Consider the following 26,786-nt stretch of genomic DNA (forward strand, 5'->3'; position numbering starts at 1 on the left):
GATCTGGCAATTGGACAAGTTCCACAGACCGACCTCCCATCCCACTGGGATGGGCACGCGGGGGAGAAAAAGCAATACAAAGAGAAAACTGCGGTCCAAACGGGCATGGGGCCCGCTTGACGATTTCACCTGTCTTCACCTGCTCACGTGCTTAAAGAAACGAGGAGCTCCGGCGCCCCCTGCAGGACGGATCCCCTGGTAACCAGGAGGGGCGTCGGTGATTCAGAATGCAACCTTCGGGGCGCTCCGTTTACATGGGGCTCTCCAACATCCCCGAAAAAAAAAATAACATTCTCACAGCTGAGCAGCTGGCAATAATATTCATTAAAAACAACTAAAGCAGCCTATGAGTTGTCAGAGAGCCGCATGGCACCTGGAAAAATAGCATCCTCGTATTTAAGGGGGGAAAAGAATAAAAGTTAAAAGGAAATAGAAAAAGAAAAGGAACTCTTCTATCTCAAAAGACACAGATTTCCCCAATTCTGAGAATGTGAATTACAGCCAACTTACAAAGTCCCTTGAAACTAACAGGTTATATTGGAAGAATTGCCACAGCCTTATCTAGAAGTGAGCAAGAAAAGCCCCATTATGATGAAAACAAAACAAAACAAAAAAATCTCTAAAGCATGCCACGGCCCGAGACAAAGAAAAAAAGTTAAAGTGTTTGCATATCATGTCCCCGAATAAGCGCAGCATACATTCCTGCGAGGAACTTGGTTTGGGGACCAACAAGTCAAATTTTCTGGCATGGAATTGTAGAGTTGTGGGTGGCCAGGGTATTTACGATGAGGCAGGAAAAGTTCAGGGCTAAGAAATAAGCATAATGAATGCGTACAAAGAGAAGTGTAAGTAGGGGTGGGAGATGGACAGAGAATTTAAAACTTTCCAGGTTTAAATTTCATCATTCTTGGAGCCCAGGACCCTCCCATCCCGTGCCACACTAGCTGGCGTGGGCTCAGACTCTTGCCACTCCATGGACTGTAGCCTGTCTGGCTCCTCTGTCCATGGGATTCTTCTAGCAAGAATACTGAAGCATGTTGCCATTTCCTCCCCCAGGGATGTCCCGTGAGGTACACTTGAACCTTGATAGCCGCTTTTTGAATAAGCTGCCTCAAGGGGGGATTCTCTCCTTTCAATCCAGAATCCTAACAGCTGCAGCAAGTGTGAGGAGGCGGGCCAGTGAGTAGGAAGGCTGTCTTCTATACGCACCGTTGTGACACAACGCATCACCTCACTGACAAAACTCTCTCTGTTCCGGGGATGCTGACATCCACACAAAGTTCTTGAATCTCAGGTTACACACCAGAGAAATACATCCTATTGGATGTGTTTTGTCCACAGTAGGCACCTCCAAGCCACTGGGATGTGTGATTTAACTATTCCACCGCACGAAAGAAGGCTGTGGAACCTGGAGCTTCCAGGAAAGTTCCACTTTAAAATATTCTGCTGACATCAGCCTTGACATTGCCCCAATTCTCCTGTAAGAATTTATGCTCATCCTTGCTCAGGATAACCCAGCTAAAACTGTCTCCCAGATTCACTCTTTACAGTGGTCCAGCGATGAGCAGAAGATCATTAAGATCTTCTATATCAAGCACGCATCACGGGGCCAAAGAGATAATCACTTTTCATCTGAATTCCTGAAGTCCTAATGATGTTGACATCAAGCACCAATGCTGTGAATTCTGTGTAACAGAAATACATTTTTAAAAGTCACTTACATTTTTCAAATTAAATGACCTTGAGCAAACTGCTTAAACTCTCTGGACTTCTGTGTACTCTTCAGTAAGAGATCTAACATGTACTTCTTCACATGATCATAGTGTATAAATATACAATAGAAAGTGCTTAGTATAACACTTGGCCCATGATAAACACTGAATAAATATAAGCTGTTATTATTATTATTAGAATTATCTGGCTGCCTCTACCGACTCGATTTCAGAGGCAGGTGAACTCTGCCCCTTCCAAAACTATTTCAGATGCCACTCTGGCCATCAGAGATTCATCACTTTGGATTGTCAAATAACCTCTACTGTAGCACAGGAAAATTCCCACTAGGAAATATGAAATACCACCTAATGGTCATTCAAGCCTTTAAAAAAATAGTTTTCCACGTGGATTATTTCCTCCTAATATGTTTTAATGAAAAGAAGAATGAGAGTAACCCACAGCCTCTTAAAAGAGGCACAGATTTGGAGGACTGGCATGGGGGTGGGCTGATAACCACAGTGCTATCTGTACTCACCAGACAGATGAGCTATTCTCCTTATAGATACTGAGAGCTTCACAATTTTAGAAACAGGTGCCTCTTTACCAGGTATATGGATTTTTTCTGCCATCTAATGGTCATTTTTGAGGACAACAGCATTTATGCCCACAAAGAAGGTGTTCCACCCTGGATAGCACATAAGGACTTGATTTGACAACTTTAGGTATCTCATGTAAGTGGAATCATAATTTCACAGGTGTACATATATGTCCAAACATGTCAAATTCTATACATTAAATATGTGCACGTCTTGCATGTCAGTTACACTTTAATAAAGCCAGTTTTTAAAAAAAGAAGCCAGTGGGAATTTGCTGTATGACTCAGGGAGCTCAAACCAAGGCTCTGTGACAACCTAAAGGGGTGGGATGGGGTGGGAGGGAGTTTCAAGAGGAAGGGGACATATGTATACCCATGGCTGATTCATATTGATGTATGGTGGAAACTAACACAAGATTGTAAAGCAATTATCCTTCAATTAAAAATAAATAAATTTTGAAAAAAGAAGAAGAACTCGCTGGCTCCCAGGCATCTTCTCCAGCTTCCAGCTTACTAAAACTAAATCAAGGAGAAAGTATAACATTTAGACAGTCAACTAATTTACTAGTCTCTAGGATAAGAGCACGATCAAGTGGGTGAGTGCTCTGTTTCTGCATCAGCTTCCACTTGGGGGAGCTCTTCCTTCTTTACTGCCTTTCCTTGTAGCTCAGTCGGTAAAGAACCTGCCTGCAATGCAGGAGATCCCAGTTCAATTCCTGGGTCGGGAAAATCTCCTGGAGAAGGGAGAGGCTACTCACTCCAGGATTCTTGTACTTCCCTTGTGGCTCAGCTGGTAAAGAATCCACCTGCTATGCAAGAGACCTGGGTTCGATCCCTGAGTTGGAAAGACTCCCTGGAGAAGGGAAAGGCTACCCACTCCAGTATTCTGGCCTGGACAATTCCATGCGGTCGCAAAAATCGGACATGACTGAATGACTTTCACTTTCACTTAACCTCACTTCAAAGGCTGGAGTTAATCTGTATTGCCATAGGCCACTCTAAGTGACCCTTCTCCTAGCCACGGTGGTTGATTCAGGGTGGATGCATAATCCAACCTGAGTCAATAATCGATGAAATTTCTGCAGATATAAGAAATAGACTCTCTCCAACCCCTACTGGACATAAGCAAATATATGTAGCCAAAAAATTTGCTGGTACCATCTTGGAACCAGAGGGGAGAGACTAACAAATTGGAGAAACCACCAGAGAAGAAGAGAGAGAAATGGAGATAGAAACTAAATCCTGGTTAGATCACTGAAGCCTTGGATAAAGTCTCTCCTGAAGCTAGTCCTTCCTCCTCCCTATTGGCCAATAAAGTTCACTGTTTATTGAAAGCAGTTGGAGTCGGATGTTCTGCCTTTTGAAATAATAATAGTAATAGTTATAATTCAAATAGGTCCCACACAAACTGTTCCTAGACTTTTCATTAGTTCTTGCAGACTCCTTTCTTCCCATCTCACCAGACTAAAGGGAAAATGTGGGTGAAAGCCCACCAGTGCTCACTGGGTTCTGGGGGTGCTGACTTGGTCATTAATAACTGGACCTGAGTAGGGGGAGAAGGCAGAGGCAGGGGTGACCCCAAGGGGATGGACTTGAGTTACTTCAGGACTGACTGCTGTCTCCATCAAATTTGGAGGAAGGAGAAGAGGCTCAATGAGGTATAACTCAAATATGAGAATTGTCCTCATGCTCGGTCACTTCAGTCATATCCAGCTGCAGCCTCATGGACTGTAGCCCACCAGGCTCCTCTGTCCATGGAATTTTCCAGGCCAGAAAACTGGAATGGGTAGCCATTTGCTACTCCCAGGGGATCTTCCAACCCAAGGATCGAGCCTGTGTCTCCTTCATTGCCTACACTGGTAGGCCCTTTAGGGCATGGACGGTGTGTTCTTTATCTTCAGTCCGTCCCCTAGGAGACCCCCCAGGACAGTGTGCAATTAATGAAAAACAAATAACTATAAGATACATTATCCAAAAACAATTAGAGAATAATTAAGTCCTGGGCTCTTCTGCGGGTCTGGTGATTGTGTCAAAAGTTCTAAGAAGTTCTGCGATGCCTGCTGGTGAAGAGGAGGAGTCCGTCAGGGAAAGAGGTGGCACTGAAGCTGTACCTTGAAGATACCGGTGGAGAAAGGGCAGGAAGGTGCTCTGGGCTGGGAGAAGGATTTGGGCAAAGATGCTCCTGCCTCCCCATCTGACTGAGGGGTTACACTGTGCAGGATTGTATCACTGCTCCAAATAACTGGACAGAGGGTCAGAGGGGAGCAGCCAGGCAGGGACCCTGCCTAACCTGACAACCGGTGACTCATCACGGTGGCTAGAGAAGCCAAGGGAGCCAGGAAGGGATTGCATTTGGGGAAACAGGCCACAGAAAACTAAACAGACAACAAAAAAGGTTCTTAATTGCAATGTTCTACCTCCCTCAGCCAAGTCTGGAGACCATTTGGTGCGCTGCTATTGAAATCCAAGGAATAGGAAATGAGGCAGCTGCTGCTAATGTTTTGGGCTTCTTTTCTTGTGATTATGCACAAGATGGAGAGAAGGGAGAGGGGACCCTGAGCCACTATGATCAGCAAATCCAGAAGCCAACAGCATTGTCGGGCTGCCTTTACCTCTGAAGGAATTTTCCAGAGAATTTTCCATTTTAAAAGAGTCTCACTCCCATAATTGTTTCCAATTTAAGGAAAAAAAAAAAAAACACCTCTTCAAAAGGATAGCATTACTTCGAAGCAAGTTGTTTCCTACGCATTTTAAAAAGAAAATATGGCACAACCTAAAGCAGCTTTCTGTCAGCTACTGGGGATTTGCATGAGAATGATCAAAGGAGCCCTTTTCCCTCTCTCTGAGATATATAAACTTATCAGGCTCCTCTTAAAAGGCTCTCTGAGTGTATGCAGTCGCTCTTCTATCATAACTGTTTACACTTACAGGCAATATAACTCTCATGGCCAGTTTTATGAATTCCTTAGCTGTCTGCAAAAGGAAGTACTTTGAAACATTAGAAAATCCATTCAAATCTTATTTTCTGGCAGCAGGTGACTTGAAAATGATTTTGTGCTCCTTCTTGTTTTCTGATTCTTTGAAGAGTGATGATGCCGACCGGCTTTATGACTTCCACAGGGAGACAGAGACAGAGAGAGAGAGATGGAGAGACTTGTGAGCACCATGGCCCTCACCCATCATCCTTATGCAATTTACACCTGCCAAGTTTTTGGTGACCGGATTAGGTTTATCCCAAAGGAATAATGAGATAATTATGGCATTGCATCCTGGAAATCTGCCCATGTTATTTTTTTCCATTTTAATATGAACACTACAAGGTTGAGCAAAGGTGGCGTGGGACAGTGGAAGAGGCATGGAATTGGGTACCATTAAATCTGAGACACAAATCCCAATTTGGCGTGACTAATAACCTTTTAAATCTTGTTTACCCCTAAAATATGATAGTTATGTCCACTCCAAAAAGTACTGAGGATTAAGTGAGATAATATACATCAAATATCTCCTATACATGATACACAGTATTGGTTCAAGGACCTGGTTTGATGCTTGTGGGGCAGGGGGTGGAAACCACTGCTAGTAACAGTATTCTTAAATAGCTTTAAATAGTCATCCAGTGAAGGAAAGCATTTAAATAGGAGAACCCATCTCAAATTATCCACAATGATGGCAATTGATTACTGTAGGAGTAATTAATATCATTAATAAGTAATAGGAAATTGATGTTTTTCCATGTGGGATATGTTTATTGTTTTATTAAGGCCAATATATGCTAATTTTCACATATTTACATGATATAATTCTATAAAAGTGGGAAATGGAAGCTCCTTACAGTTTTACACCTTCGTGCTTTAAGATACGGTGATTATCCTTTCAAGTCTGTTTTTGGGCATGTATAAAAATAGTGTTAGAGCAAAATAATGGATCTTCACTCAAGAGTAGGACTGGATCTGGATGGGATGATGGACTATTTTATCTCTAGGGCCTTATCTTTGGGATGGAGCCCACTGAGAACTTCAGACTTTTGATTTGCCTACAGCAAATTAGGCTTTTGGATTACTTTAACAGAGTGGTTGTGAGTTATCTAAAAGCATCAATATTTCCTATTGAACTTCCTTAGAAAGGCAATGGTTTTTATTGAAAGATAATTTCAAAAAGTTAGAAATATGTCTCATGTAAACATACAGTTAAGGACATGTCAACTGTTCAATTCAATATATATTCAATAAGTTAAAAGATCACTCAGATGGTACACCTGATTCAAAGTAGAATTCAAGAAACAGAAATTGAAATAATCATTCAATGGAAAGCTGAAATGGATTTGTTAATGGTTGCAAAAGTGGTTAATGTTCTTCAGGGCCATAAACTGAAACCTTTGGAGGTTAGATTTCTGAACAGACAGAAATATAAAACTTAAGGTATAAATTCATAGTATCAATGCTCCCATCAAATAATAAGGAACAAAGTTAAACACAGATGCATTTGCTTAGATCATTAAACAATCCTTGGATGAGACCTTTCAATAACACCTAGTTTGATTTTGAAAGGACATGCTGTTATCTTTTGCTTTATTTCAAAATTTTGGATGTTAACTATTCTTGTTACTTAAAATTGCTCTTGTTTTTTCTTTAAAGTCATATGTCCCTATTATCTTTTGACTCAAAATCTTTTCACCTATGTCTCTAATTTCCTTTTCATGTCTTTCATTTATATATATATATATTCATAATATATTTCATTATATAACTTTTATAAAGAAACAAGATCTTAAATTACCTTTACTTGCTCTTTTTAATCTTATCGATGTATAAATGACTACAGTGAGACTGGTCACCAGACTATCTCCCATTCTAGAAGTGATTCCATCGAAACAGTGATTAGTTAAGATTCCTGTCTTATTACTTTTTGCATATTTCTCTAAATTTCTAGCTTAGAATAAATTCCTCTGAGGCTCTATCCCACCCTCAAGACCACATAAGATTCTCATGTGTCCTAATGCACTTCTCACACTACTGGAATACACTTCCTGGCTACCTGCCACCAACACTACACCTTCTTATTTACTTGCGATCCGAAATGGCAAAGACTGTCTTTGTCCCATTTCCTCAGGCCCTGGCTGATATTAGGCACTCAGTAAATAACAATAGAATCAAGGAATGATGTATTGACACAATTTATATGGTCAATGAAGCAAATGTGAAAATAAAAATGAAAAATTAATTTGAAACTTCCTTCCTCATCTCCCCCAACCATAGTTTTGTTTTAGTCATTCTACCAAACTGTGTCACTGAACTTAAACATAACAAAATTCCACCTTTTAATGTTTTAATTAGTGCTTTTGCCTTTACTCAGATTATTTACTACTCTTTAGGTGACATAGCAAGATGGTCAAATTCTGAGTTTCTCAACTCAAAATTGAGTTCAGTTGTTCAAAAGCAGTGTTCCTGAGTGTTAACACAGATTTAACTTTTGCTCCATAGTCAACAGTTACAAAAAGGATTTTTCCCTTGTAAGAGCTAAAGCCATTTAGCACAGCATTTTAATTTTTAGTAAAGAACTAAATCAAAATGAGTTTCTTATCATAAATATTAGATGCCACAGTGACCAGTTGGGGTGTGTTGTCCAGCCAGTGTGTCCCTGTGTAACCCTGCCCATCTTCACTCTAAAACAAAGCATGGATGTAAGAAGTGACAGATCACAGTTAGAGGATACTTGCTACACTGATGAGCTTTTCAAGGACCAAGGATCATTGGTGAGTTAGGAGTAATACTTAAACCACTGGGCAATCTCATACTGCCGTAATGAGAACTGAAGGAGGCTAGAGAGCTGAAATAGCAGAAAGCCAGCCTAACCACATTACTAATATCACTAGCAGGCAACATAGTGAGCACTCAGTAAATACCTGTTAATGCTGCTGCTCTCTCTTCTCCTGTGAAAGGCCCAGTTCCCAATCCCCATCTGCCAGTTCCTACATACACACTGACCAAGCAAGAAGGAGCATTTTTCCCCAGGTCAGTTCAGGAGATCAGAAGTGAAGTCTCTAACGGAGGAACTGTCCAGTGTTGCAGTCATAAAGAATTAATAACCAACACTTGTGGGAGCACTTGATTTCTAACATTTGCCAGTTTCCATGTTATAAATACTTTTATCATCCCATCAACAATTTCAAGCTACCAACATGATTTCACTTAATCATATTCTATGATATTACATGAATTATATATATTAGATATTTCAGCTCCCCCTTTTAGCTTCCTATAAGTAAAAATAAAAAATGAGTATTTAGAACACATAAGCAATGCTATCAACTAACATGACCTACTGGACAGATTATTCTGCCAAACAACAGCAGAATACTATTTTTTCCATTGCAAATTAAACATTTTTCAATACTGACGATATGCTGTGACATAAAATAAATCTTAATTATTTAAAAAGTCTCAGATAAGACAGACTATGGTTTCTGACTGCAGAGGGTTGCATTTACAACAGAAGTTATTCAAAAATCTCCAGATATTTAGGAATTAAACAGGATACTTTCAAACAACCCATGGGTCAAAAGAGAAATCACAGAGGGAATTGAGATATCTTTTGAATTGAATAAAAATTGAACCAAAACATTTCAAATTTTTTAGAACAGAGCTGGAAGGGTGTTTGAAGTATAACTTACATCTTTAAATGCTTATATCAGGAAAAAAAAAAAAAAGAAAAGTCCTATATCAACAACACAGCTTTCACCTTAAGATGTTGGGAAAAGAAGGGCATATTTTACTAAATCTCAAGAGAAGAAAGGAAATAGTAAATAGAAAAATAGAGACTATCAATTAAACCAGAGGGTTGTTTTTGTAAAAAGGCAGTCAAATTGACAACCTAGTAAGTATATTAATCAGGGAAAATGAGAAAATGTGTTGATTACCATTATTTGGAATAATAAAGGAATACCACTACAGATCTTACCTTAATAAAAGTAGAATAAGGAAATATTATAAAGAACCTGATGCTAATAAATTTGAAAGCTTAGGTGAACTAGACAAATTCCTTGAAAGATTAAAATATTCAGCATACACACACAAAAATAGTAAACTTCAATAGCACTGTATTTTAACTTTGTATACTGAATTTTTCTTACAATCCAAATAGCTTTGTTTCACTGGTTAATTCTAACAAACACTGAAGAAAAAATAACACATTTCATTCGCAAAGTGCAGTTAACACTACACACTTCCACTGCAGGGGTCACGGTTTGACCTCTGGTTGGGGAACTAAGATCCTGCATGCCATGTGACATGACCAAAAAACAAAATAAAAATAAAGAGGTTATCCTGGCTCATCTGAGTAGAGCCTAAGTAATCACAAAGATCTTTGAAATGTGGGAGAAGAAGGCAGAAGAGTCAGTAACATGTATTGTGATGTGAGAAAGACTTGACTAGCCATTGATGGCTTTGAAGATGGGAAAACATCATGAGCCAAAGAATGGGGGTGACCTCTAGCAGATGGGAAAAAAAAAGAGAAAAGAAAAAATCTTCTTTAGAAGAGTACTAATGCATTTCAAACATACAATTATGTTTTAAGGTCTCCATAACCTGGTACTGATGAAGGAATGGACACATAGATAAACTGAATAGAATAGAAAATTATGTCTCAAATGCCTATGGAAATTTAGTATGTGATAAAGGTGACATCTCAATTAAGTACAGAGGATCTTATCTTTGTAATAAATGTACTAGGTTAATTGTATATATATCCAATAAGGACCAAGGTAAAATTGTGTTCATCTATCATACTATGAGAAATTCCAAATGGGTTAGAGATCTAAATATAAAAAGTGAAATTGTGTAAAAGATAGAAGAAATTGTGGATAAAAATTCTCTAATCTCTCTTACCAGGGGAAACCATTGCTAACAATGACTCAAATTCCAAAAGCAGTTAATCAAAGCATTGTTAAACTGATCATACTAAATAATTTTTCTTTATTAGTTTTTTATTTTTTAAATTTTAAAATCTTTAATTCTTACATGCGTTCCCAAACATGAACCCCCCTCCCACCTCCCTCCCCATAACATCTCTCTGGGTCATCCCCATGCACCAGCCCCAAGCATGCTGTATCCTGCGTCAGACATAGACTGGCGATTCAATTCTTACATGATAGTATACATGTTAGAATGCCATTCTCCCAAATCATCCCACCCTCTCCCTCTCCCTCTGAGTCCAAAAGTCCGTTATACACATCTGTGTCTTTTTTCCTGTCTTGCATACAGGGTCGTCATTGCCATCTTCCTAAATTCCATATATATGTGTTAGTATACTGTATTGGTGTTTTTCTTTCTGGCTTACTTCACTCTGTATAATCGGCTCCAGTTTCATCCATCTTATCAGAACTGATTCAAATGAATTCTTTTTAACGGCTGAGTAATACTCCATTGTGTATATGTACCACAGCTTGCTTATCCATTCATCTGCTGATGGACATCTAGGTTGTTTCCATGTCCTGGCTATTATAAACAGTGCTGCGATGAACATTGGGGTACATATGTCTCTTTCAATTCTGGTTTCGTCGGTGTGTATGCCCAGCAGTGGGATTGCTGGGTCATAAGGTAGTTCTATTTGCAATTTTTTAAGGAATCTCCACACTGTTCTCCATAGTGGCTGTACTAGTTTGCATTCCCACCAACAGTGTAGGAGGATTCCCTTTTCTCCACACCCTCTCCAGCATTTATTGCTTGCAGATTTTTGGATCACAGCCATTCTGACTGGTATGAAGTGGTACCTCATTATGGTTTTGATTTGCATTTCTCTAATAATGAGTGATGTTGAGCATCTTTTCATGTGTTTGTTAGCCATCCGTATGTCTTCTTTGGAGAAATGTCTATTTAGTTCTTTGGCCCATTTTTTGATTGGGTCGTTTATTTTTCTGGAATTGAGCTGCATAAGTTGCTTGTATACTTTTGAGATTAGTTGTTTGTCAGTTGCTTCATTTGCTATTATTTTCTCCCATTCAGAAGGCTGTCTTTTCACCTTGCTTATAGTTTCCTTTGTTGTGCGGAAGCTTTTAATTTTAATTAGATCTCATTTGTTTATTTTTGCTCTTATTTCCAGAATTCTGGGAGGTGGATCATAGAGGATCCTGCTGTGATTTATGTCTGAGAGTGTTTTGCCTATGTTCTCCTCTAGGAGTTTTATAGTTTCTGATCTTACATTTAGATCTTTAATCCATTTTGAGTTTATTTTTGTGTGCGGTGTTAGAAAGTGATCTAGTTTCATTCTTTTACAAGTGGTTGACCAGTTTTCCCAGCACCACTTGTTAAAGAGATTGTCTTTACTCCATTGTATATTCTTGCCTCCTTTGTCAAAGATAAGGTGTCCATAGGTGTGTGGATTTATCTCTGGGCTTTCTATTTTGTTCCATTGATCTATATGTCTGTCTTTGTGCCAGTACCATACTGTCTTGATGACTGTGGCTTTGTAGTAGAGCCTGAAGTCAGGCAAGTTGATTCCTCCAGTTCCATTCTTCTTTCTCAGGATTGCTTTGGCTATTTGAGGTTTTTTGTATTTCCATACAAATCGTGAAATTATTTGTTCTAGCTCTGTGAAAAATACCCTTGGTAGCTTGATAGGGATTGCACTGAATCTGTAAATTGCTTTGGGTAGTATACTCATTTTCACTATATTGATTCTTCCGATCCATGAACATGGTATATTTCTCCATCTATTAGTGTCCTCTTTGATTTCTTTCATCAGTGTTTTATAGTTTTCTATATATAGGTCTTTAGTTTCTTTAGGTAGATATATTCCTAAGTATTTTATTCTTTTCGTTGCAATGGTGAATGGAATTGTTTCCTTAATTTCTTTTTCTACTTTTTCATTATTCGTGTATAGGAATGCAAGGGATTTCTGTGTGTTGATTTTATATCCTGCAACTTTACTATATTCATTGATTAGCTCTAGTAATTTTCTGGTGGAGTCTTTAGGGTTTTCCATGTAGAGGATCATGTCATCTGCAAACAGTGAGAGTTTCACTTCTTCTTTTCCAATTTGGATTCCTTTTATTTCTTTTTCTGCTCTGATTGCTGTGGCCAAAACTTCCAGAACTATGTTGAATAGTAGCGGTGAAAGTGGGCACCCTTGTCTTGTTCCTGACTTTAGGGGAAATGCTTTCAGTTTTTCACCATTGAGGATAATGTTTGCTGTGGGTTTGTCATAGATAGCTTTTATTATGTTGAGGTATGTTCCTTCTATTCCTGCTTTCTGGAGAGTTTTTATCATAAATGGATGTTGAATTTTGTCAAAGGCCTTCTCTGCATCTATTGAGATAGTCATATGGTTTTTATTTTTCAATTTGTTAATGTGGTGAATTACATTGATTGATTTGCGGATATTGAAGAATCCTTGCATCCCTGGGATAAAGCCCACTTGGTCATGGTGTATGATCTTTTTAATGTGTTGTTGGATTCTGATTGCTAGAATTTTGTTAAGGATTTTTGCATCTATGTTCATCAGTGATATTGGCCTGTAGTTTTCTTTTTATGTGACATCTTTGTCAGGTTTTGGTATTAGGGTAATGGTGGCCTCATAGAATGAGTTTGGAAGTTTACCTTCCTCTGCAATTTTCTGGAAGAGTTTGAGGAGGATAGGTGTTAGCTCTTCTCGAAATTTTTGGTAGATTTCAGCTGTGAAGCCATCTAGACCTGGGCTTTTGTTTGCTGGAAGATTTCTGATTACAGTTTCAATTTCCGTGCTTGTGATGGGTCTGTTAAGATTTTCTATTTCTTCCTGGGTCAGTTTTGGAAAGTTGTGCTTTTCTAAGAATTTGTCCATTTCTTCCACGTTGTCCATTTTATTGGCATACAACTGCTGATAGTAGTCTCTTATGATCCTTTGTATTTCTGTGTTGTCTGTTGTGATCTCTCCATTTTCATTTCTAATTTTATTGATTTGATTTTTCTCTCTTTGCTTCTTGATGAGTCTGGCTAATGGTTTGTCAATTTTATTTATCCTTTCAAAGAACCAGCTTTTGGCTTTGTTGATTTTTGCTATGGTCTCTCTTGTTTCTTTTGCATTTATTTCTGCCCTAATTTTTAAGATTTCTTTCCTTCTACTAACTCTGGGGTTCTCCAATTCTTCCTTTTCTAGTTGCTTTAGTTGTAGAGTTAGGTTATTTATTTGACTTTTTCTTGTTTCTTGAGGTATGCCTGTATTGCTATGAACTTTCCTCTTAGCACTGCTTTTATAGTGTCCCACAGGTTTTGGGTTGTTGTGTTTTCATTTTCATTAGTTTCTATGCATATTTTGATTTCTTCTTTGATTTCTTCTGTGATTTGTTGGTTATTCAGAAGTGTGTTGTTCGACCTCCATATGTTGGAATTTTTAATAGTTTTTCTCCTGTAATTGAGATATAATCTTAATGCATTATGGTCAGAAAAGATGCTTGGAATGATTTCGATTTTTTTGAATTTATCAAGTTTAGATTTATGGCCCAGGATGTGATCTGTCCTGGAGAAGGTTCCATGAGCACTTGAAAAAAGGTGAAATTCATTGTTTTGGGGTGAAATGTCCTATAGATATCAATTAGGTCTAACTGATCTAATGTATCATTTAAAGTTTGCGTTTCTTTGTTAATTTTCTGTTTAGTTGATCTGTCCATAGGCGTGAGTGGGGTATAAAGTCTCCCACTATTATTGTGTTATTGTTAATTTCCCTTTCATACTTGTTAGCATTTGTCTTACATATTGCGGTGCTCCTATATTGGGTGCATATATATTTATAATTGTTATATCTTCTTCTTGGATTGTTCCTTTGATCATTATGCAGTGGCCTTCTTTGTCTCTTTTCACAGCCTTTGTTTTAAAGTCTATTTTATCGGATATGAGTATTGCCACTCCTGCTTTGTTTTGGTCTCTATTTGCGTGGTATATCTTTTTCCAGCCCTTCACTTTCAGTCTGTATGTGTCCCTTGTTTTGAGGTGGGTCTCTTGTAAGCAGCATATAGAGGGGTCTTGTTTTGTATCCATTCAGCCAGTCTTTGTCTTTTGGTTGGGGCGTTCGACCCATTTACGTTTAAGGTAATTATTGATAAGTATGATCCCGTTACCATTTACTTTATTGTTTTGGGTTCGGGTTTATACACCCTTTCGTGTTTCCTGTCTAGAGAATATCCTTTAGAATTTGTTGGAGAGCTGGTTTGGTGGTGCTGAATTCTCTCAGCTTTTGCTTGTCTGTAAAGCTTTTGATTTCTCCTTCATATTTGAATGAGATCCTTGCTGGGTACAGTAATCTGGGCTGTAGGTTATTGTCTTTCATCACTTTAAGTATGTCTTGCCATTCCCTCCTGGCCTGAAGAGTTTCTATTGACAGATCAGCTGTTATCCTTATGGGAATCCCCTTGTGTGTTATTTGTTGTTTTTCCCTTGCTGCTTTTAATATTTGTTCTTTGTGTTTGATCTTTGTTAATTTGATTAATATGTGTCTTGGGGTGTTTCGCCTTGGGTTTATCCTATTTGGAACTCTCTGTGTTTCTTGGACTTGGGTGATTATTTCCTTCCCCATTTAAGGGAAGTTTTCAACTATTATCTCCTCAAGGATTTTCTCATGATCTTTCTTTCTGTCTTCTTCTTCTGGGACTCCTATAATTCGAATGTTGGAGCGTTTCATATTGTCCTGGAGGTCTCTGAGATTGTCCTCATTTCTTTTAATTCGTTTTTCTTGTTTCCTCTCTGATTCATTTATTTCTACCATTCTATCTTCTATTTCACTAATCTTATCTTCTGCCTCCGTTATTCTACTATTTGTTGCCTCCAGAGTGTTTCTGATCTCATTTATTGCGTTATTCATTATATTTTGACTCTTTTTTATTTCTTCTAGGTCCTTGTTAAACCTTTCTTGCATCTTCTCAATCCTTGTCTCTAGGCTATTTATCTGTGTTTCCATTTTGATTTCAAGATTTTGGATCATTTTCACTATCAATATTCGGAATTCCTTCTCCGGTAGATTCCCTACTTCTTCCTCTTTTGTTTGGTTTGGTGGGCAACTCTCCTGTTCCTTTACCTGCTGAGTATTCCTCTGTCTCTTCATCTTGGTTATATTGCTGCGTTTGGGGTGGCCTTTTTATATTCTGGTAATTTGTGGAGTTCTCTTTATTATGGAGCTTCCTCACTATGGGTGGGGTTCTATCAGTGGCTTGTCAAGGTTTCCTGGTTAGGGAGGCTTGTGTTGGAGTTTTGGTGGCTGGAGCTGGGTTTCTTCTCTCTGGAGTGCAGTGGAGTGACCCGTAATGGGTTATGAGACATCAAAGGTTTTGGGATAATTTTGAGCTGCCTGTATATTGAAGCTCAGGGGAGTGTTCCTGTGTTGCTGGAGAATTTGCATGGTATGTTTTGTTTTGGAACTTGTTGGCCCTTGGGTGGAGCTTGGTTTCGGTATAGGTATGAAGGCATTTGATGAGCTCCTATTGCTTAATGTTCCCTGAATTCAAGAGTTCTCTAATGTTTTCAGGCTTTGGATTTAAGCCTCCTGCTTCTGGTTTTCAGTTTTATTTTTACAGTAGCCTCTAGAGTTCTCCATCTATACAGCACCGATGATAAAACATCTAGGTTAAAGATGAAAAGTTTCTCCACATTGAGGGACACTCAGAGAGGTTCACTGAGTTACAAGGAGAAGAGAAGATGGAGGGGGTAGTTAGAGGTAACTGGAATGAGATGCAGTGAGATCAAAAGAGGAGAGAGCAAGCTAGCCAGTAGTCACTTCCTTATGTGCGCTCTATAGTCTGGACCGCTCAGAGGTATTTACAGAGTTATCCGGGGCAGAGGAGAGGGAGGAAGTAGACAGAGGTGACCAGGAGGATAAGAGAGAGGAATGAGTAGGAGAGAGACAAATCCTGCCAGTAACCAGTTCCTTAGGTGTTCTCCACCGTCTGGAACACACAGAGATTCACAGAGTTGGATAGAGAAGAGATGGGGGAGAAAAGAGACAGAGGCCACCTGGTGGAGAAAAAGGAGAGTCCAGAGGAGGAGAGAGTGGTCAAGCCAGTAATCTCGCTCTCAGGTAAACTTGGGTAGTGAAGTTTGGGTTTTTAAATGTACAAAATTGACAACAAAAACCTAAGAGCAAAGATTAAAAATCTAGAGTAGAGGTTGGATTTTCAAAGATACAATATTAAAGAAAAGCAGAAGGAAAAAGGAAGAAAGAAAAAAAAGAATTATTAAAAAACAAACAAACAAAAAACCACCAACAACCATCCAAGGACTATATATGGTGTTTGCCTTAAAAAAAAAAAAAGTCTTTTTTTAAAAAAATAGTAATAATAGGTTATAGAAATAAAAATTAGAGGAGAAATAGAAGACTTAACAATTTAAAAAAGTTAGAAAAAAAAGAAAAAAAACAAAAAAGCAAAAAAAAAAAAAAAAAGGAATGATTTTAAAAATAGTCAAAAATATACCTGGCCCTTCTCTGATGTTATGGGCCATGTGGGATCACTTCCAAGGTGGTTCCCTCTGTTTAACTTCTTCTGTTTGCTGGTTTTTTAGGCTCACTAGTTCAGTCGCGCTGTGGGGAGGGGGGATGCTGCAAACAAATAGCACTGTCGTGTGCACACAGTATCTCAGCCCCGCTTGATCTGTCCTTTCTCGTGGCGCACAAACCGCTCCGGCTCTACGATGCTCAGCCGGGAACCGTCTGGGGCCGGCCCTAGGCTGCGTGCACTTCCCCGGTCCAAGCCGCTCAGGTTCGGCGCTCAGGCAGCCCTCAGAGGCACAAATGTGGCTGGGACTGTGCTTTGTGCCCTTCCCAGGTCCGAGTAGCTCAGGAGTTTGGCGAGCGCGATCGCCGCGGCTTGTCACCTTTTCTGCCGCTGCCGCTCAGCTCTCTGGGTGGACCACTGGCGCCCCTTGTGAGGCAGATGGTGACTGTCCAGCACCCCCAGAAGTCTTAGCAACGGAGCCTGCTTGCAGTTAGGTAAGTAACGTCTCTCCGGGTCTGAAATTGCCCCTTTCCAGTCCTTACAGCTCTGGCTGCCTGTCCCCGGCGGGGGATGGTCTGCAGCCGGCTTTTTCCGCTCCATCCTTTTTCTGTGCTCGGTCCTGGCGGTGTCTTATGTTCGAGCTTTTCACGTGGTAGCTATCCCACAGTCTGGTTTGCTAGCCCAAGTTAGATCGTTCTGGTTGCGCATGGGGCGTTCCTGCCCGATTCTTGCAAAGCACTGCAGCCCGCGCCTCCCGCGCGTCCCTGCCCTGCCCCCACTTCCCAATGGCGGATGCAGGCGTCTGTGCTGCTTTTCCGCTGGGGGAGTTACTGGTGGGCTTGTAATCTGTTGGTTTTAATTATTTATCTATTTTTCCTTCCTGTTATGTTGCCTCTGTGTTTCCAAGGCTCGCCACAGACTCGGCAGGGAGAGTGTTTCCTGGTGTTTGGAAACCTCTCTTCTTCAAATTCCCTTCCCGGGATGGGCTTCCCTTCCCAGGACGGAGCTCCCTCCCCACCTCCTTTGTCTCCTTTCTCGTCTTTTATATTTTTTCCTACCTGTTTTTGAAGACAATGGTCTGCTTTTCTGGTTGCCTGATGTCCTCTGCCAGCCTACAGAAGTTGTTTTGTGGAGTTTGCTCGGCGTCGAAATGTTCTTTTGAGGAATTTGTGAGGGAGAAAGTGGTCTTCCCGTCCTATTCCTCTGCCATCTTTCCTGTTTCCTCTAAATAAATTTTTTAAACTCAAGAGGAGTAAATCATTACATGAGGAAAATTTGCAATCATTCTGTGAAGAGTTAACATGTTTAATACACAGTTTTTAAAAACAGAGGAAAAGTCAGTCAACTCTATAGCAAAAAAAATAAAACAGACAAGATATGGAAAAGTCACAGGAAAAAATTCAAATGGCTCTTAATCTCAATTCTATTTTTAGAAATCACTTCTAAAGACACATGGTCAAACATAAAATATATTAACATGCCTGTTCACTGAGTACTTATCTGTAAGAGAAAACAACAGGAAACTGTTGAGATGATCAATCATTAGGAACTGGTTGGATAGTTCAGAGCACATCAACGTGGAGTATTATACAACTGTATAAAGAATGAGGAATATATATCACTATGGTGTCATCTTAGGATATGCCATATAATAAAAATGACAAGATGACAAAATATACATATAATATATGTTTTATATATATATACACAATGCTACAATTTTACCTAGAGAGGGTATAAATGTGGTTACATCTATGTTTGTAAATGTTCCAATTAGAAGAGCAATGGGAGGATAAAGCATAGTACAGTGATTTAAAGCCTAAGGAAGTAGGGCAGAGAATAGAGGTGTATGTAAAAACAGAAGTTAGGTGACTGAATAAATCTTGTTTGGTAGATCTGGTATTGGGGCTGATTTTGTCTTTCCAAAATCATAATGCAAATTTAAATTGTAAAAAGGTCCTAAAAATAAAACATAGGAGCTTTTTCATTTTCTAGGGCTGCCATAACAAAACAAGGCATACTGGGCAGCCTGAACAGCAGCAGTTTATCTCCTCATGGTTCTGAGCCCACGGGTCTGAGATCAAAGCATCAGCAGGACTGTTTTCTTCTCAGAGTACCTCCTTGGTTTGTGGGTGACCATCTTCTCCTTGTGTCTTCACATGTCCCTCTATGTGAGTTTGTGTCATCTCTTCTTCTTACAAGGATACCATAGATGGTTAGGACCCAACCAAATGACCTCATTTCACCTTAATTCTCACTTTAAGGACCCTATCTCTAAACACAGTCATATTCTAAGGACTGGGAGTTAGGGCTTCAGCATGTAAATCTTAGGGTACACAGCTCAGCCCATAATACTGCCCAGGAAAATATGTGGAGTTGGTGGCTTTTTGAACAGCCATACAGAGAAGGATTCCAAATGACAAGGGCACTCAGTAATCAGACCGTACCTACCAGTCTGGTTGATATGGCTGAAGGATGAAAAGGAAATGCAGATGAGAGAGAAAAGGTTCCAAGGGACTAGTACACCCAGTAATCACATCGTACCTCCCTGATGGATACACCCCAGGGTGAAAGGTGCAGGCGACTATTTATGCTTGCGGTGCTGGCCGTTCTGCAGCAGCTGTGACACACCTCAGCTCAGCCCAACCGAGGTAAGGCGTTCTAGAGGTGGGGCACAGATCTTACGCCTTCCATCCCCAAGATCACGGGAACTGGACCAATCTGCTCATGACCCTGGAGGTGAAGGGAGGTAGACAGTCTTCCAAAGCCAGCCTGGTTTCTGTCTAATGGTGGATGGGGGAGCTGGGCCAAAGAAAAAATTCATGGTTTCTTTCATGCCCTGTTCCCCAGGGACCACCATGGGCCCTGCCTTCCTGCTGGTCTTTCCTTTGCTGCTGGTTCTGTCAACACCCTGCGATGCCTGTGAGTGTAAAATGCAGCATCCTCAGACATTTTACTGCATATCAGATGTCGGTGAGTCAAGGGAGACATCAGAGAAGCATCCGTCAAGGAGGGTGGTGGGTCTCACAATGGAGTGTAGAAATGCAGAGGTCGGGGAGCTCTGACGATGGGGAACAGGTCTCCAGGAGATTTCGGATGGGGGACTCTTAAGTCAATGACCCATTTCTTTCTCCTCCCAGTTATAATAGGTAATATACTGGGACGCGGAAATGATACCGCATTAAAACGAAGCTACAGAATCAACGTCACTCAGGTGAGACCCAACACCTCTTTACTTCTTATCCCCTTCCTTCAAAATCAGTAAGCTCTCCAATCTGTGCTTGCTGAGGGAGGTGGTTGTTTTCTGGATACCAGCAACTTCTATGAGAAACTGAGGTCCTGCTCTTTCGATCCCTCCCATCACAGATACTCAAGTTTCCCAAGAAGAATCCCCCCATCACTTCTATATACACACCCAAGGACTGGGATAGCTGTGGGTACGAGGTGAGGACTTCTCAACAATCACAATTACTTCTTGCAGGTGAGCACCCTGTCCACGCTCAGCCCCTCCGCCTTGTGACCCACCCTTCTTCTGCAACTCTAGCACCGCCAAGGACCAAGGGCCCCTTCTCCACGATCTGACAGGTTTCTCCAGGGAAGAATGCTGGACCATCATTCACGGCTGACTCTGTACCCTGACAGCCTCGGGATTTCCAGACCCTCTGGGGCTGACTACCTGGGGACACCCACACATGCTGTGCCGACTCTCAGGGTGTGCCCTCTGATCACTGCAGGCTATCTGAGAAACGGGGCACTGTACTTCACAAGATGCCACCTGGTATACTTCTGGTACCGTCTCACCGACGAGCAGAGGTTAGGTTTCCAGGCGCTGTACAAAAGGGGATGCAGATGTCAGGTGAGTGGCCTCCCCAGCCTTCTGCTCTACTGCGCAGGCACTGGGGCGTGACTTGCCCCATCGTCTTGTGCCCAGAGTTCCCTCCCACCTACCTCCTTCCGTGGATGACCCCTACTCTCTCACCTTCCTCCTCTTCGCTGGCCTCCTCTCCCAGGTTCCATCCTGTCCCCCACCCCCTCAACACCTTTAGACTCTACCTGTATTCAGATCCCTGTTGCCCTCGTGTTTTCAAGAGTGGGGTTGTGAACAGGAGAAGGCACGGCATTGCGACAAGCCCTGGATCTCCCTCTCTCTCTAGATTCAGCCGTGCCTTCTCTGCTGGCGCCATTGCCCCGAGCCTGATAACCAACAGTGTGTGTGGGAGCAGAAAGGCTGCAATTACAAGATATGGGAAGGAGACCAGTCCCTGTACTCCATGTGTGCCCCCAGGCACGATGGTCACTGTGGGTGGACCAGAATCGACACCGTAAATTATCACCCCGAGACCACTCCTCCTCCAGAAACAACCCCTGAGATGATGCCTATTATATGATAGGCTTTTAATATTCTGGTTTTTGACCTGGCTATTCTTAATAGAACTGAGTCAGTTTTGTATATAATACATTAATTGATAGGTACACTTAAGTTTCATTTACTTTCTGCAAGTACTGTATGGATCAATAAAAGTATAAAAATAAATCTTAAGTTGACAAAACCAACCCTGGTAATAAATTTCTTTTATCTTCTCAAGATTCTTCAATCATCTTTTATTTCTTATTTGTCCAGCAACAGCACGCCTGACCCTATTCCTTCTCATTCCAGAGTTTCCAACATTTCCTCATCTTACCAAAAGCAAGTGCCCAATGCCCATACAAAGGGATAAATCCAGAAATACTCGAATCAGACTCCCCCTGACATGCCCTAATCCTTTCCCACATGACAAGCATGAGCAAGAATTACTTGGTGAGGGAGGAAGAATATGCCTTAACCCCACTGAATCAAGACTCCTCTGCAAATATAAACATCATTCTTTGTCATATTAAAGACCTGAAAGTAAAATATAAAACTCAAACTTCTATAAGGCCACAAAGAGGAATATTTTTCAGAACTTCAAAACCTAAAAGGTATACAATATGAAGGAAAATATTAATAAATTTGACAACTTTAAAATTAAAATATCCTTCCAAAGGTAAAATAAAGTACCACAAACACTGTAAAAATAGGTAATAAAATAATAAAAATATAAGATGCAGACATAGATTGGAATTATAGAGGACTTAACAGCCTTATGGTAAAAATGAGGTCTGAACAATGAATGTTTTAAGAAATTAATTGAAGTTTGAACTCAAATTTTTCAACTTGAAAATTTTCCATGGTCCTTCTGAAAACAGTGTCTTCTCTCTTTATTCATTTTATTCAATTAACTGTTTTAATTTTGGAATAATTTGGGGTTTAAAAAAAGACTTTAAAAAAAAAAGTGCCAAAATGATAACAGAAAATTCATACATATCCTTTACCTAGTTTGGCCTAAAGATAACATGTTCCATAATAATGGTACATCGGTCAAAACTAAGTAATTAATCTGAGCACAATACTATGGACTGAAACCTCAGCCCAGATATCCCATCCCCAGTGTCCTTGGCCCAGGGCAGCGATTCTGCAGTCCTCATGCTGGCCTGATTTCAGGATATTCAAAGATTCTTTTATATGGTTGAGCTTACTGCTGTTGACACCACTGTACTCATCCTTGGGCCCATATCCCCATTCACTTTCATCTCTTTTCCTACATGAACAGCAATCAGAGGGTGAGGTGAGTCCCTGGGAAAACGCATGAACTGGATGCGTATGTATTTGGGGGCATATATTTTAAAATTAATTTTAAAAATGTGTACAACAAAATGTACTTTATGCCATTTTTTCCTATGATTTCCAGTGTGGAAATATTCTCAGTAGGTCATGTTTGATATACCTACAAGAAGTGCTTTAACGGTGTATAAAAAAATAAATAATGCCCTGTCCTGGTCAGAGTGTACATTAATTACCTGAGTATTAATTAATTGCCTCAATTTACCAATGGTTTCAATTTGCTCCAGAATATTTATTACTGTGGGCCTAACATTACTGAACTGAAGATTTCTTGAGATGGTAACAAGGTTGAGATGTACTCTCACCTCATGTGACAATGCTATGAACAATGGCTTTCAGGAGCATCTGGAGAAGCTTTAATCATTTCACAATTACTCTAGGCCTTCTCTTTATTCCCAAAAGTGGTGTCTATATTCCTCTCTTTCCCCTTTAGTGCTTATCGTTTGCTAACTTTAGTTTGACTGCTGCTAAAGACGCTTACTCCTTGGAAGAAAAGTTATGACCAACCTAGATAGCATATTCAAAAGCAGAGACATCACTTTGCCAACAAAAGTCTGTCTAGTCAAGGCTATGGTTTTTCCAGTAATCATGGATGGATGTGAGAGTTGGACTGTGAAGAAGGCTGAGCGCCAAAGAATTGATGCTTTTGAACTGTGGTGTTGGAGAAGACTCTTGAGAGTCCCTTGGACTGCAAGGAGATCCAACCAGTCCATTCTGAAGGAGATCAACCCTGGGATTTCTTTGGAAGGAATGATGCTGAAGCTAACTCCAGTACTTTGGCCACCTCATGCGAAGAGTTGATTCATTGGAAAAGACTCTGATGCTGGGAGGGATTGGGGACAGGAGGAGAAGGGGACGACAGAGGATGAGATGGCTGGATGGCATCACCGACTCAATAGACATGAGTTTGGGTGAACTCCGGGAGTTGGTGATGGACAGAGGCCTGGCATGCTGCAATTCACGGGGTCGCAAAGAGTCGGACACGACTGAGCGACTGAACTGAACTGAACTGAAGTCTCTTCAGTCATGTCCAACTCTGTGCGACCCCAAGACGGCAGCCCACCAGGCTCCCCTTTCCCTGGGATTCTCCAGGCAAGAACACTGGAGTGGGTTGCCATTTCCTTCTCCAAAGCATGAAAGTGAAAAGTGAAAAGTGAAAGTGAAGTCGCTCAGTCGTGTCTGACTCTTAGCAACCCCATGGATTGCAGCCTACCAGGCTCCTCCATCCATGGGATTTTCCAGGCAAGAATACCGGAGTGGGGTGCCATTGCCTTCTCCAAGTTTGACTGCTAGTGGCTCTTAAATATGCCTTTCTCCTTATTCAAGTCCATGCTTTCTCCCTCAACAGATTTTGCTCTTTTTCACCTTTGCTGTAAACCTCAAACCAGGGTCCAGTGCAGACTTACACAATAATTCTATACGATGAGTTACCATTTCCAGGTCCCTGTTAAGGACAGTGAAGACTCTGAGATTAGGCAGGTGAAAAATTACTTTTAACAAAATACCAAATGCAGAGGAAATGAGTCTGGACAAGAGGTGAGTCTGTGAGGTTCGAGTTTACAGTTGTGATGAGGTTCTTAAGAATTGCTGCTTATTACCTGAGGGCTTCTTCCTTCCTATAGATACCTTGCCAGTTTTAAAAGGATTTTCCCATACACTTCATGGTCAGTACTAAAGGCTGTATTTTTGGGGTGAGAGGGGATGGCAGCCTTACTCTCATTAGTCAAACACCTTGGTTGTTTCCTTGTTGCACTTTAAAGTGAAGATAAAGATGCTTCTATGGTCCTTGAAGTCTTTTACATTTACCAATTTTAAAAAATTCCATGAAACAAGAAAAATCTGAAATCAACAACCTAATATACCACCTAAAAGAGTTAGAAAAACAAAATCCAAAGTCAGCAAAAAGAAGGAATAATGAAGATCAGACAGGAAATAAAATAGAGATCAGAAAAATAACATGGAAGATAAATAAAACCAAGACCTGTTTTCTTTTTTTTGAAAGGATAAAGAAAATCAACAAACCTCTAGCCAGGCTCACTGAGAAGAAAAGAGAAAGGCCCCAAATAAACAAAAGGAATGAAAGAGAAGCAATAACAAATGATACCCCAGAAATACAAACTTCAAAAACAAACTTATGGAAAAGGAAAAGGTAGCAGGGAAGGATAAATCAGGAGTTTGGAATTAATATATACATACTACTATATACAAAATATACAATCAACAAGGACCTACGGTATAGTACTGGGAACTCTTCAATATTCTGTAATAATCTATACGGGAAAAGAATCTGGACAGGAATAGATATATGTGTGTGTATAATCAATCACTTTGCTGTACACCTGAAACTGATACTACATTGTAAAGCAACTAAACTCCAATACAAAACTTAAAATTTAATCATAATAAAATACTATGAAGGGTTATATGCCAACAAATTGGAAAATCTAGAAGAAATGGACAAGCCTCTAGAAACACACTGTCCCAAAACTAAGTCAAGAAGAAACAGATCATTTGAACAGATGCCCCCTACATTTTCCTGTTGGTAACCATAAGTTTGTTTTTGAAGTTTGTATTTCTGGGGTACCACTTATTATTGCTTCTCTTTCATTTCTTTTGTTTATTTGGATCTTCTCTCTTTTCTCTGAGGAAATAGAATCTGTAATAGATAAACAAAAAACTCCCTGCAAACAAAAGTCTAGGACCAGATGGCTTCACTGGGGAATTCTACCAAACACACAAGGAATATACCTGTCCTTCTCAAATTATTCAAAAAGATGGAAGTGGAGGCAACACTCCCAAAGTCATTCTATGAAGCCACCAGCACCCTATACTAAAACCAGACAAAGACACTACAAAAAAAAAAAAAAAAAAAAGATCACAGGTCAATATCTTTGATGAAATTAGATGCAAAAGTCTTCAACAAAATACTAGCAAGCGGAACCCAACAATACACAAGAGGGATCACACGCCATGATCAAGTTGGATTCATCCCAGGGTCACAAGCCTCGTTCAACATATGCAAATCAATCAGTGTGATACACCACATTAACAGCAACAAAAGCAAAAGCCACACAATCATCTCAATAGATGCAGGAAAAAAAATGATCATTTTAATATATGCATAAAAAAGTATTTGGTAAAACTCAACATCCATTCATGATAACTCTCACTGAAGTGACTATACAGAGAATATATATCAGCATAATAAAAGACACTTGTGACAAACCCACAGCCAACATAATACACAATGGTGAAAAGCTGAGAGCCTTTAGGCTAAATTCTGGAAAAAGAGACTGATGCCCCATCTCATCACTTCTGTTGAACATAGTATTGGAAATCCTAGCTACAGCAACCAGACAAGAAAAAGAAATAAGAGGTGTCCAAGTTGAAAGGGAAGAGGGAAAGCTGCCACTATATGCAGATGACATGATACTATACATGGAAAACCCTAAAGACACCACACAAAAACTGTTAGAATAGATTAATTCAGCAAGATAGCAGGATACAAGATTAATATACAGAAATATGTTGAATTTCTTTTACTAACAGTGAAGTATGAGAAAGAAACAGTTTAAAAAAAAAAAAAGAGAGTGCCATTTAAAGTCATATCAAAAAATAAAATACCTAGGAATAAACCTGACCGAGGAGGTAAATGGCATATATGCTAAAAATCATAAAACAGTGATAAAGGAAACTGAACATGATTCAAAGAAATGGAAAGGAGTCTCAACGCTCTTGGACTGAGAGAATTAATATGGTTAAAATGGCCATACTACTCAAAGTAATCTACAGATTTAATGCTGCTGCTGCTGCTGGCTAAGTCGCTTCAGCCCTGTCTGACTCTGTGCAACCCCATAGACGGCAGCCCATCAGGCTCCCCCGTCCCTCGGATTCTCCAGGAAAGAACACTGGAGTGGGTTGCCATTTCCTTCTCCAATGCATGAAAGTGAAAAGTGAAAGTGAAGTCACTCAGTCGTGTCTGACTCTTAGCGACCCTATGGATTGCAGCCCACCAGGCTCCTCCATCCATGGGATTTTCCAGGCAAGAGTACTGGAGTGGGGTGCCATGCCCTCCTCCATGTGATCTTCCCAACTAGGGACCGGATCCACAAACTCTGCAACTCATGCATTGACAGGCAGGTTCTTTACCAATAGAGCCACCTGCGAAGTCCTCAGACATAAATTGTGGCAATATTTTCTTAGATTCAACTCCTAAGGCAAAAGAAATAAAAGGAACCTATTCCAACTTACAATCCTTTGCACAGCAAAGGAAACAATCAACAAAAGGAAAAGACAACCCTTTAAAGGTGAAAATATTTACAAAT

At 40.2% G+C, this 26,786-nt stretch overlaps 1 long non-coding RNA gene across 1 annotated transcript; it reads left to right on the forward strand.

The window, feature by feature from the left end:
• The first annotated feature begins 20,509 nt into the window (after window positions 1–20,509).
• LOC121816458 (uncharacterized) lies at window positions 20,510–21,314 on the forward strand. The gene is made up of 2 exons (XR_009596259.1): window positions 20,510–20,616; window positions 20,915–21,314. It is a non-coding gene; the product is annotated as an uncharacterized LOC121816458 (long non-coding RNA).
• Window positions 21,315–26,786: the final 5,472 nt, after the last annotated feature.

Source organism: Ovis aries, chromosome 14 (assembly GCF_016772045.2).
Source record: "Ovis aries strain OAR_USU_Benz2616 breed Rambouillet chromosome 14, ARS-UI_Ramb_v3.0, whole genome shotgun sequence".
In the NCBI taxonomy this organism is placed as follows: domain Eukaryota; kingdom Metazoa; phylum Chordata; class Mammalia; order Artiodactyla; family Bovidae; genus Ovis; species Ovis aries.